The following is a 10463-nucleotide window of genomic DNA, read 5'->3' as shown; positions in this document are numbered from 1 at the left end:
CAGTGCGCTGCTTAGAGAATTCAAAGGAATGGGTTAATTTCGGTCTGCTTGCCTAGAGACTGAATTGAAGAAATTTGGCCACCCCTCCATTTTCACTTGGCTGATCAGTTTTTTTCAATTCAGTTTGCCTAGCGAGACGTAATCACATTTCTCTCCTCATATTTACTTGATTTCCTCTTCCTTTGGATTTTCCTTTTGGGTAATTTTGTTGTGTGTTTATTAATCATTTCTTTCCAGGCTGTTTTTACTAAGTGTGCTGGTTTCCCCGGTCCGCCGGTTAGAACCGCCGCTACGAATTTCCTCTCTGGAGAGGAGGCGTTTTTCTGAGCACAGCTGTGCATTTTCAGGACAGCCCTCAAGGTTTCACTACTGTGCGGCTGTGAGTTTGGTGTGCCGTTCTCAGGCTCCGCTTTGGCATGCTCAGAGGCTGGATCTGCCATCCTCTAGTCATTTGCCATTTGAATTCTGTGGGCGCAGGCTATGCAAAAGCTGTTAAGCGCCCTCATTGGCTGATTGGCTAATTCCCGGCCGTTGACTGTTGTCGCCAAGCGCGCCCCTCTACTGCGCAGATATTGGCTGTTTCCTTTGGCGCTAAACGAGCTGATCTGTTGCATCGGCCATTTTGGTTGCAAGTTGATCTCATTGCGAGCAAACCGCCGAGCTGATCACAAGCGTGATTGAGATCTCACTCTGCACACTTGGTTCAAAACCTTTGCCGTGGATGCGGAAACCTTTGTTGGTACCTCACTTCAGCCTTCTTGAGCACTAGGATCGCAGGGGCCCCAGTCAGGTTTGCCTGTCCCTTTACCTGTTTTGCCACTTGTGCCTTGCTAGTTATGGCGGAGTGATCCACTGGCTTGCCCTCTGGGGAAGGTATCTCCCCTGGGAGTTCCCCTTTAGCTGCTTCCCCGTCGCCCAGGGTAGAGAGAGCTACCACCAGGGCCGCGACTAATAAATCCAGGGCCAAATCCAAATCGACAGCTGCTGATAAGGGCACGAAGGACAAACACCAGGCGTTGAACAAGCACTCCGCCAAAGGCCAGACAGCATGGGATGCAGCCTCTCCCACCCACCCCATCACCATTACAATTGGAGGGCCTACCCCCCTTGCCTACTCAAGGGTCCCCTTTGCGCATGACCAGGGATTGGTTCCCTGATAGCATCCATGTGCAGGGCCTTTTGGCTGAGGATGTAGCCTGCATCCGGGATCCACACCATGTGTTTCTGACTTGAGCATGGCACCAAGTTCCCAAGCCAGGCAATTCACCCCAGAAGGAAGGCATGCTCCTCCTGAGGCAACCATTACCCCCACTGCTGCGGGGCTCCGTGGGGAGGATGGTCAAATCATGAGCCTCCCCAGGGAATTTGGGGACCTCATTTCTGCAGCCATTTTCCAAGGGGTGGAATCCGAACTCCGCAGGAGGTTTAAAGGCATGAGACCTTCCTCCAGGTCTACTTCAGGACCTGCTAGGGACTCTCCTCCTCCTCCTTTTATCATCCATCCATAGCGAGGACTCACTTTTGGGTGATGAAGAACAAGGGGATCAAGAATTGTCTGATGATGAGAGTGGGCCCCAGGACACTCCCCTTCCCGGTGACCCATTCAGGCCGGCTGTTTAAATCCTTACTATTCAAAGCCAGAGCCACAGCTAACATGGACAACAAGGGAGCCCCAGTTGAACCCTCCTTGGGCCTTGATTCCATGGAATGTCTGTTCGCGGAACCGGTTCAGGAACAGGAAGTCAGTCCTTCACCTAAGTTGTTTTTAGATGTGATTCAGAGGCAGTGGGCTCAACCAGCGGCTGTTCCCCCACCAAATAACAATGACAAATGCCTGTGTGGTCCAGGTCCAGACCTGGAGGGGCTCCTTCAGTTGCCGTCTGTGGATCCGCCCGTAGCAACCTTGACTTCCCCTGCCATTGTCCCTTCAGATACTTCTGAAGGCTTGAAGTCTGAGGACCGCAAGGCAGAACAGACCTTCCGCAAGAAACATCAGGCGGCCTCATGGGCGATTAGGGCAGCCATGGCTGCGTCCTTTTTCAATGGGACATCGCTAGTTTGGCTTAGACAATTGCAGGCTAGATTGTCCCCTGAGGACGTCCGTCTCCACCAGGATGTCAACAAACTGGTGGCGGCCTTAGAATTCTCTGCTGATGCCACATTGGCCGCAGCCAAATTTGCATCCAGAGCTATGACTACTACTGCACCTCCCGTTGTTTGCTTTGGCTTTGCCACTGGCAAGCCGATCTGCGTTCAAAATGGCGTTTAGCTTCTTCCCCCTTTAAACAGGGGAAGCTCTTTGGTGAGGTGTTAGATTCCATTCTCATTGAGAATTGGGATAAGAAAAAGGTTCTTCCCTCAGTCCAACGCTGAGCAGATTGTAGGGCTCAACCTTATTTCTGTAGGCAGCCCTTTTTGGGGGACTCGGGGTCAGCTGGACCCAAGTACCCCAGAACCTACTATCAGGGTCCTGATAGAACCCAGGACAGGTCTGGGTTTAGAGATAGATCAAGACAACAACGACAGCCCCAGCAGCAACAGCAGCAGTCCCAATCCCGCCATGGAAACCGAGGAGCCGGTTACTGACCTTTCCATCGGTACCGCTGACTCCCAGGTTGGTATTCCCATTGGTGGGCATCTCAAACACTTCATCCACCGATGGGAACAGTCAACTTTGGACGCTTGGGTTCTTCAAACCGTGCAGATCGGCCTCACTCTAGAGTTTCTTTCCACTCCCCCAAGAAGGTTCGTCAGGTGCACAATTCCGAGGTACAGGCTCAGGAGGGCTCTCATGGATGCCGAGATTCAACATCTGCTGGACATTTGAGCCATCGAACTAGTCCCACCCAACCAGGAACGGAGGGGTTTCTACTCCATCCTGTTTCTAGTGCCCAAGAACTCGGGTGGGGGGGTGGAAGGCGATACTAGATCTCAAGAGGCTGAACGTGTACCTGGGGTACAAGCATTTCAAAATGCAGTCATTGCAAACCATCTTGGGTTGCATTTGCCAGGGAGACTACCTAACATCGGTAGAAATCAAAAAGGCATATCTTCATGTGCCCATTCGACACTCACACCGGAAGTTCCTTCGCTTCTCGTACACAGGGCGCCATTTTCAATATCTAGCCTTGCCATTCAGGCTTTCGTCAGCCCCAAGGACGTTTACCAAGCTGTTGGCCACGGTGATGGCGCATCTCAGATCCTGCCCCGTCAGACTTCAAGCCTATCTCGATGTCCTGATCCAATCCGCACCTCCAGAGCAGGGACGTTGGGATCTTCAAGCGACAATTCGGTTGCTGCAGCTCCATGGTAAATATGGACGAAAGTCAATTGATTCCAGCCACATCCCTGATATATCTCGGGATGCTAATAGACACTGTTCAATGTCAGGTGTCCCTGTCACCTGACCGTTGCACCAGTATTCGAGCTCTGGTGACCCAGGTATAGACCCAGAGATCAGTATACCTTTCATTGCTATACACATTACTTGGGAAGCTGATCTCATGCATAGGGATTGTTCCATGGTCCCCACTCCATGCCTGCCATCTCCAATGGTTCCTCCTCCCACATCAGAGGGGGCACAGGGGCATCCCGGACATCACAGTGTGACTGTCCTCCAAGGTGATCCGATCTCTCTACTGGTGGAACTCCTCTGCCTTGCTGAAGGGTTGTCTGTTCAGAGAGCCAGATCAGATCACAATCACAACCGATGCCAGCTTATACGGTTGGGGCGCTCACACTCAAGAGCGAGTAGCCCAGGGACATTGGAGCCCCCAAGACTTGACAAACAGCAAGGGGAGGGGCCGATGCTGTGACGAGACGATGCGTGATCTCAAAGCTCTGAGATCGCACTTGACACTTTTATTGCTGGGGGGGTTCCAATGGACCTAAATCATCCCGAAGAGATGGTGAACAGGAAGATTACATCTTGCTGATCTCGGGATATCGCAAAATCTCCGAGAAAAGCAGGGGAAAAGTCTTCGGCTGGCAATAAAAATTCCAGTCCATCAAGGCTGACAAAGTCAGGGCAATATGGAGGAGAAGTGTTAAGCTAGTGAGAAACCTTTATTGTTTTAAAAAAAACGGACTGCCTATAAAATTTAAAAACTAACTTAAATCAAAGAATAGAAGAACTTAACGGTGATTTTGATTTTTGTAATGGTTCTGGACAGTGGTTTATCTTACTTTCTAAATGTTATTTACATGGATTGATTCTAAGTAAATCTTTTCAAATGGATGGATTACCCTAACATTTCTTCTGACTCTCTGTAAGCTACAAATTGGCTGTTTACATCTCGACACTTTTATTGCTTGGCTGTTCTGGCTTAAGATCTGATAAGAGTGTACAGCTGTTCCTTTGTAGTTTGTTTTCACTTGCGAATGTTTCAATCTTGCTGAGCTTCTAAGAAAAACTGCGTATAAACATGGCGTCTCTTCAAGCATATCTTCAAGCGATACTTTTAGCTTTGAAGAGGGTGTTTGATACAGAGGAAAGAATTGAGAGAAAATTGGACTATTTGGTGCATTTGGCAACAAAATGTGATGAAAAAACTGAGGATGTTCATCAAATACAAAATAAGAAGATGGAAATTCAAAAAATTGAAATGGAAGAGTTTGATCCTGTTGATATTCGTGGCAATTGGTTTATTTCTGAGGGAAGAAAGAATGGAATATTCGAAGAGGAATTAAATGGAGAGAAAACTTATTTCAAAGGACAGGACATAGAAGGAGAAGAAAGCATTAAAGAACTTATGGACTATGAAATACTATTTGCAAAATATTTGATAATACTGCTGAGAATTAAAGATAAACTGACAAAAGAAACAGAAGGAGGGCGTCAACATTATATGAGAGATACTACAAACAAGAAGGTGCAAAGAGGACTTCGTACAGACTTGTTTAAAAAGATGTTTGGAGAATTGGATCCACAAATGGCAGTAGATATAAGATTGTTTTGTTATTGGAGAGATACAGGTTGATAGATGGAAGAGTATAATTCAAAATTAGCTAAATTTAGTTAAATCCAGTGATAATAGGTATAGTTAAATAAAAATTGATAATGATAATAATGTATACAATGTTGAGCTGTTATGATAAGTAATAATTGGATATGAGAAGGGAAGGTTAGAAATATTTTGGACTATATATAAAGATTATTAATAATAATAATAAAAAAACAAAATTAGACACAGTCAAGTTTTAACTAATCGGGGGGAAATGTTATGATATAGGATATAGTTAAATAAAGAAAGGATAATGATAATAAATTATATACATGGAGGATTAGAAAATTTTGGTATTAAATATTATGGATGTTTAGCTAAAACAGGATATAAGGATTTAATGTTAATGGAGGATTTTATAAATAAGTAAATGAAATGCCAGCATGTGGTTATGTATTAAATCTTGGTATATTTTAGGATGAAGGACGTTTAAATAACTATAGTCAAATAAAAGTGGAGGTATGATGATGGTAATATAATAAATATTTGAGTTAAGATATTTGAATTAATATGAATTATATTTGATGATGGTGGAAGAGATGCACAAAAGCCTTTTGTAACCAGCTGATACACTTTCTACTGTATGTAAAGAAGGAGGAGTTGTATGTTTGTTTTGAAAATAAAATAAAATAAAATAAAAAAAACATCAACTGGATAGAGCTTTGGGCCATTCAGGGACCTGCTGGCGAGGCGGCACATGTTGATCCTCACTGACAACATAGCCACCAAAGCACACATCAACTGCCAGGAAGGCATGCATTCCAAGAACCTGATGCTGGAGGCACAGGCACTGTGCCTGTGGGCGGAGTCCCATATGTTATCCATCAGGGCGGATCACATTTCTGGCTTGGCAAACGTACAGGCGGATTGGCTGAGTCGCAAGACTGTGAATCAGGCGGAGTGGAGACTACCCAGATTTGTTCCAGGAAATGACTCACTATGCCGATACTGGAACTCTTTGAATCCCCCACCAACACCCACCTACCTCATTTCTTCAGCTGATTCCAGACTCCCGGGGCAGAAGGGATCGATGCCCTCTGGTGCCCGTGGCCACGGGGACTGCTATATGTGTTCCAGCCCCTTCTGCTCATCCTGAGGGTAATTCGCAAGATCTTGATGAAACAGGTAGAGGTGCTGATGGTGGCACCACACTGGCCCCGCAGAACCTGGTTCGCCGATCTGACCAGTCTGTCCATCGCTCCGTCCTGGAGGATCCCGGACAACAGGGTAGTCTCACCCAAGGTGCCCTCCTACACCCGGACCCTCAGTGATTCCAATTGGCCGTTTGGCCATTGAAGGGGACATACTGAGATGGGACAACTTTTTAGAGCGGGTCATCCATACCATCCAAGCGGCCAGGCGGCCATCCACTACGCAGGTCTACAGCGCGACGTGGTCAGCCTTCTGTAGGCGGTGCCGTCCCCTGGGGATTGCCCCAAGATCGGCTTCGCTCCCTCAAGTCCTGGAATTCCTCCAGCTGGCCCTGAACACCCTATGAAGACAGATGACAGCACTTGCCACGGTGCTCCACGGAGGCGCAGGTCATTCACTGACACACCATCCCAGGGTTTGAGGCTTTCTGAGAGGTGCTGCCAACCTCAGACCTCCAACAGTTCATCGTTATCCGTCGTGCGAACTTCAGTTGTATTTGAAGCCCTGACATCTGCACCGTTTGAACCACTCTGTTCCATTAGTCTATGTCTACTGACTCTGAAAGTAGCCTTTCTTGTAGTGATAACCTCAGCTCGGAGAATCTCAGAACTAGCAGTCCTATCAATGCACAGCGACATCTGTATTTTCCACCCAAACAGAGTGGTCCTGCGCCTTGATCCTTCCTTCCTCACAAAGATCAACTCCTGGTTTCATCGGGCCCAGAAGTTGGTGTTACCTGACTTTTGCCCCCGTCCGACGCACTCCTGCGAATGGAAATGGCATCATCTCGACGTATGGCGAGCCCTTTGATGCTACATCAAGCACACGGCATCTTTCTGGCGATCAGAGGCGCTCTGTGGCCTTCCTTCCAGGTTCCATGGGCCAGGTTTCATCCATCACGATTGGAAGATGGCTGAAGGCCTGCATTGCCAAGGCCTATGAGGTACAGAGCCACCCACCACCCCGACACATCACGACCCATTCAACGCGCAGAGCAGCCACGACTACGGCCTGGGCCACACAAGACTCTGTCAAGGAAATTTGTAGGGCGGCATTGTGATAATCTCCGTAACCCTTCATCAGGCACTACAAGTTAGGCAGCTATGCTTCAGCTGAAGCTGCCTTCGGACGCCAGGTTTTGCAGTCAGTTCACTTGGACACTGGATCCCTGGACCGGACTTCTACTACCCTTAGGTCAGTATGCTTAGGCATATCCCATTCCTTTGGATTTTCTAAGCAGTGCACTGGAGAATAACAGTTGTACTTACCTGAACGGTCATTCTCAGTGCGCTGCGTGAGAATCCAACCCCACCCATACACGAGTCGGTCAAGGGCGGCTAATGGGTTTCGAGTTAGGAGGGCATTCCATGTGCTTTCATCTCTCCAAACGGCCATGCCTTCCATTGAAAAAAACTGATCAGCCGAGTGAAAAAGGAAGCATGGCCAAATTTCTTCAATTCAGTCTCTAGGCAAGCAGACCAAAATTAACCAATTCCTTTGGATTCTCACGCAGCGCACCAAGAACAACCGTCCAGGTAAGTACAATGGTCATTCCCAGGAGAAATTCCAAGATTCATTGTGAAATATCCAACTTTTATCAGGAAAAACTCAAAATTCTTGATTTCAGAACTCTGCAATAAGTATTGTTTAGAAAAAAAGGGTTTCTTAACATTTGTAAAAAAAAAAAAAAGAAGAAGAAGAAGAAGAAGAAGAAGAAGAAGAAGAAGAAGAAGAAGAAGAAGAAGAAGAAGAAAGTATGTATCTGATGGTGCCTTTCTAAGCCCAAATATGGAAATATGTGTTTGCTGCTTTTGGGAATTAATTCAATTCATTGATAGATTGAGGTTGTCTTGCTGATACTGAATCAAAAGCTTCATGGTTTTTCCCCTGCAATGAAGACAGTGAATGTTGAGTTTTATCTCTAGGAGTGTCAAACTCAAGGCCCATGGGCAGTGATGAAATTCAATTTTTTTTACTACCGGTTCTGTGGGTATGGCTTGGTGGGCATGGTGTGGCTTGGTGGGTGTGGCAAGAGATGTATACTTCAAATTCCCCATTCCCACCCCACTCTGGGGCCAGCCAGAGGTGGCATTTGCCAGTTCTCAGAACTACTCAAACTTTCCACTACCGGTTCTCCAGAGCCTGTCAGAACCTGCTGGATTTCACCCCCACTCGTGGGCCAGATGCGGCCCACGAGGTGCTTAGATATGGTCCGCAAGGCCGGCCTGGAAATAGCAAAGGAATGGCCAGTGGTGCCTCTGCCAGTGAAAACGGAGCTGGGGGGGGGAATGCACATTCCCCCCCCCCGGGCTCCATTTTTGCTGGCAGAGGGTTATCAAAACAAACTAAAAACAAAATGAGAAATGTTTCCCCTTTCGCATTTGAGCATGCAAAAAGAAGCAGGAAAGGAGAACGGGAAAGACAAAGAAAAAGAAAAGATGGGAAGAGAACAAGGAAGAAAAAATAAGGAAAGAGGGAAGGAAGGATATAATGAGAGTGAGGGTCTCAGGAAAGTCCTGCTTTAGCACTTGGCCACTACAGGTGCCCCCGACAGAAGTTCTGCGTCACACCCATCATGGCCACGCCCTCCCTGGCCCTCCAAGATCAAACAACCTTGATGGAGCCCTTAACAGCCCTCTGCTCTAGAACATTGTAATGTGAGAAAACACTCAAGAGCCCTAGAGATCAGAATCAAATTTAATCATAATTGAAAAGCAGCTTCTGTGGACCTCAGCCTTCCATTTCACCCCGAACCTCATAAATTTGGAAATCACAAGTTTCTTTCAAGAAGCATATCTTGAATAGGTAATTCTAGGAGAAGTCCATCTTGGAAGTACTCGGGCATCGGATTGTGGAGATTTTACATTGATTTGCCCTTAGAAATTTCACAAAACATGTGAAAGCCACTTTCAGCGCTGTATGATCTCCACTGCTGCATTCTGCACTAATGGGGATTTCTGAGCATGTGTCAATGGCATCCCTACATGGAGCACCTTACGCTAGATTGCAAGGAGGTTACTGCAGGGACATCTTGCTCTTTGTAAGCCTGCAGCTGCTCCACCCACCCATTCCGCAAAGCCTGAGTCCAGGAGGATCCTTCCTCAACCATAGAGCCGATTGGGAACTCTTTAAATGCCATTTTGCCACAGTTCGGTTTGTCTCATCCCATCCAAGCCGACGGCTTCCACTTGCCTTGGCAGCATCTCCAAAGTGGACACTTAGTGTATTGACAGTGATGATGAATAACAACTCCCAGCAGCCTTATGTAAGCATTAAACAGCTAGTGGGGAAAATCCAGAACTCCACAAAGGAGTGAGTGACCAGCTGTCCTTTCTCCTTTTCCTGCACTCAATTGGGACCACATGCTAAGGAGCAAGTATTGTTCGCAATCACAAACCCTCATAGGTGGTTCGAATGTTATCATAGTGGCCATTATCAAGGACTGGGAAGAGGTACAGTAGGGCCAGGAGATGTGTCACACACTCTTGCATCCCCCAATGGTTGTTGGCCAGATTGATCTTACCATCCCATCTCTGGGTCCAGGTAATCCCCTTTTTCTTAGCTGCTCTCTCTACAGCCTTCTCCTGAAAGACCAGGCAAGTTGGAGACCAGGCAAGTCATGAAGTATGGGTATCCTTCAAGGTTTCTGGCATCAGCCCATCTCACAATGTGGTGGTTGGTATGGGATGAGGGATGAAATGGGTTAGTTAAGTGCTTTGGTCAGATTGATGGAATAAGTTGAGCATGTGATTGCACCCGCAAGGCATGTAATGGGCTGGTTACTTAAGCTCTTCCAATACAATCCCTACTGTTGCATCTTCCCAAGAAAGGAAAAAAGGTCAGCCCCTCTTATGTAGACCAGGAAACCAATTCCATAGGAATGCTACAGCTACTTAATATCCCCCCCAACATCAATATTCATGAGAGATTCATGGGAAGGGTTTGCCTGAGCCATTTTCACATTTCTTGATTCTACTCTTAATCAGGGAGCTATCAGGAATTTTGCAGGGTCATTCATTTGAGAATGCATCCAGATACCAATATTGATAGGATTAAGAGTGCAAGGAAACAATTAAAAGGTAATCTGCAAATTTCAACATATCCTAAATTGCACCTAGCTCTCTCATTTCTTTAGCTAGCCATTCCATCTGATTCTTTACCCCCCTCCAAGTTGGGATGTGTTCCCAAGTGGTGGGAGTGAGACTGCGAAGCCATATTGCAGGGTTAAAGAACCAAGACCTAACGCAGCAACCACTTCTTGAATTCCTTGCTTCAAAGCCAGGAAAACCTTCCCCCTGACTGCTGCCC

The 10463-nt window shown here is 46.9% G+C and overlaps 1 pseudogene; it reads left to right on the top strand.

Moving 5' to 3' along the window:
• Positions 1 to 1437: 1437 nt before the first annotated feature.
• On the top strand, positions 1438 to 2586 carry LOC148048905 (uncharacterized; annotated as a pseudogene).
• Positions 2587 to 10463: the final 7877 nt, after the last annotated feature.

Source organism: Thamnophis sirtalis, unplaced genomic scaffold (assembly GCF_051295495.1).
Source record: "Thamnophis sirtalis isolate CommonGarterSnake01/CBP01778 unplaced genomic scaffold, rThaSir2_p1.2 scaffold_2, whole genome shotgun sequence".
Lineage (NCBI taxonomy): Eukaryota > Metazoa > Chordata > Lepidosauria > Squamata > Natricidae > Thamnophis > Thamnophis sirtalis.
This window is presented reverse-complemented; position numbering and strand designations above follow the sequence as displayed.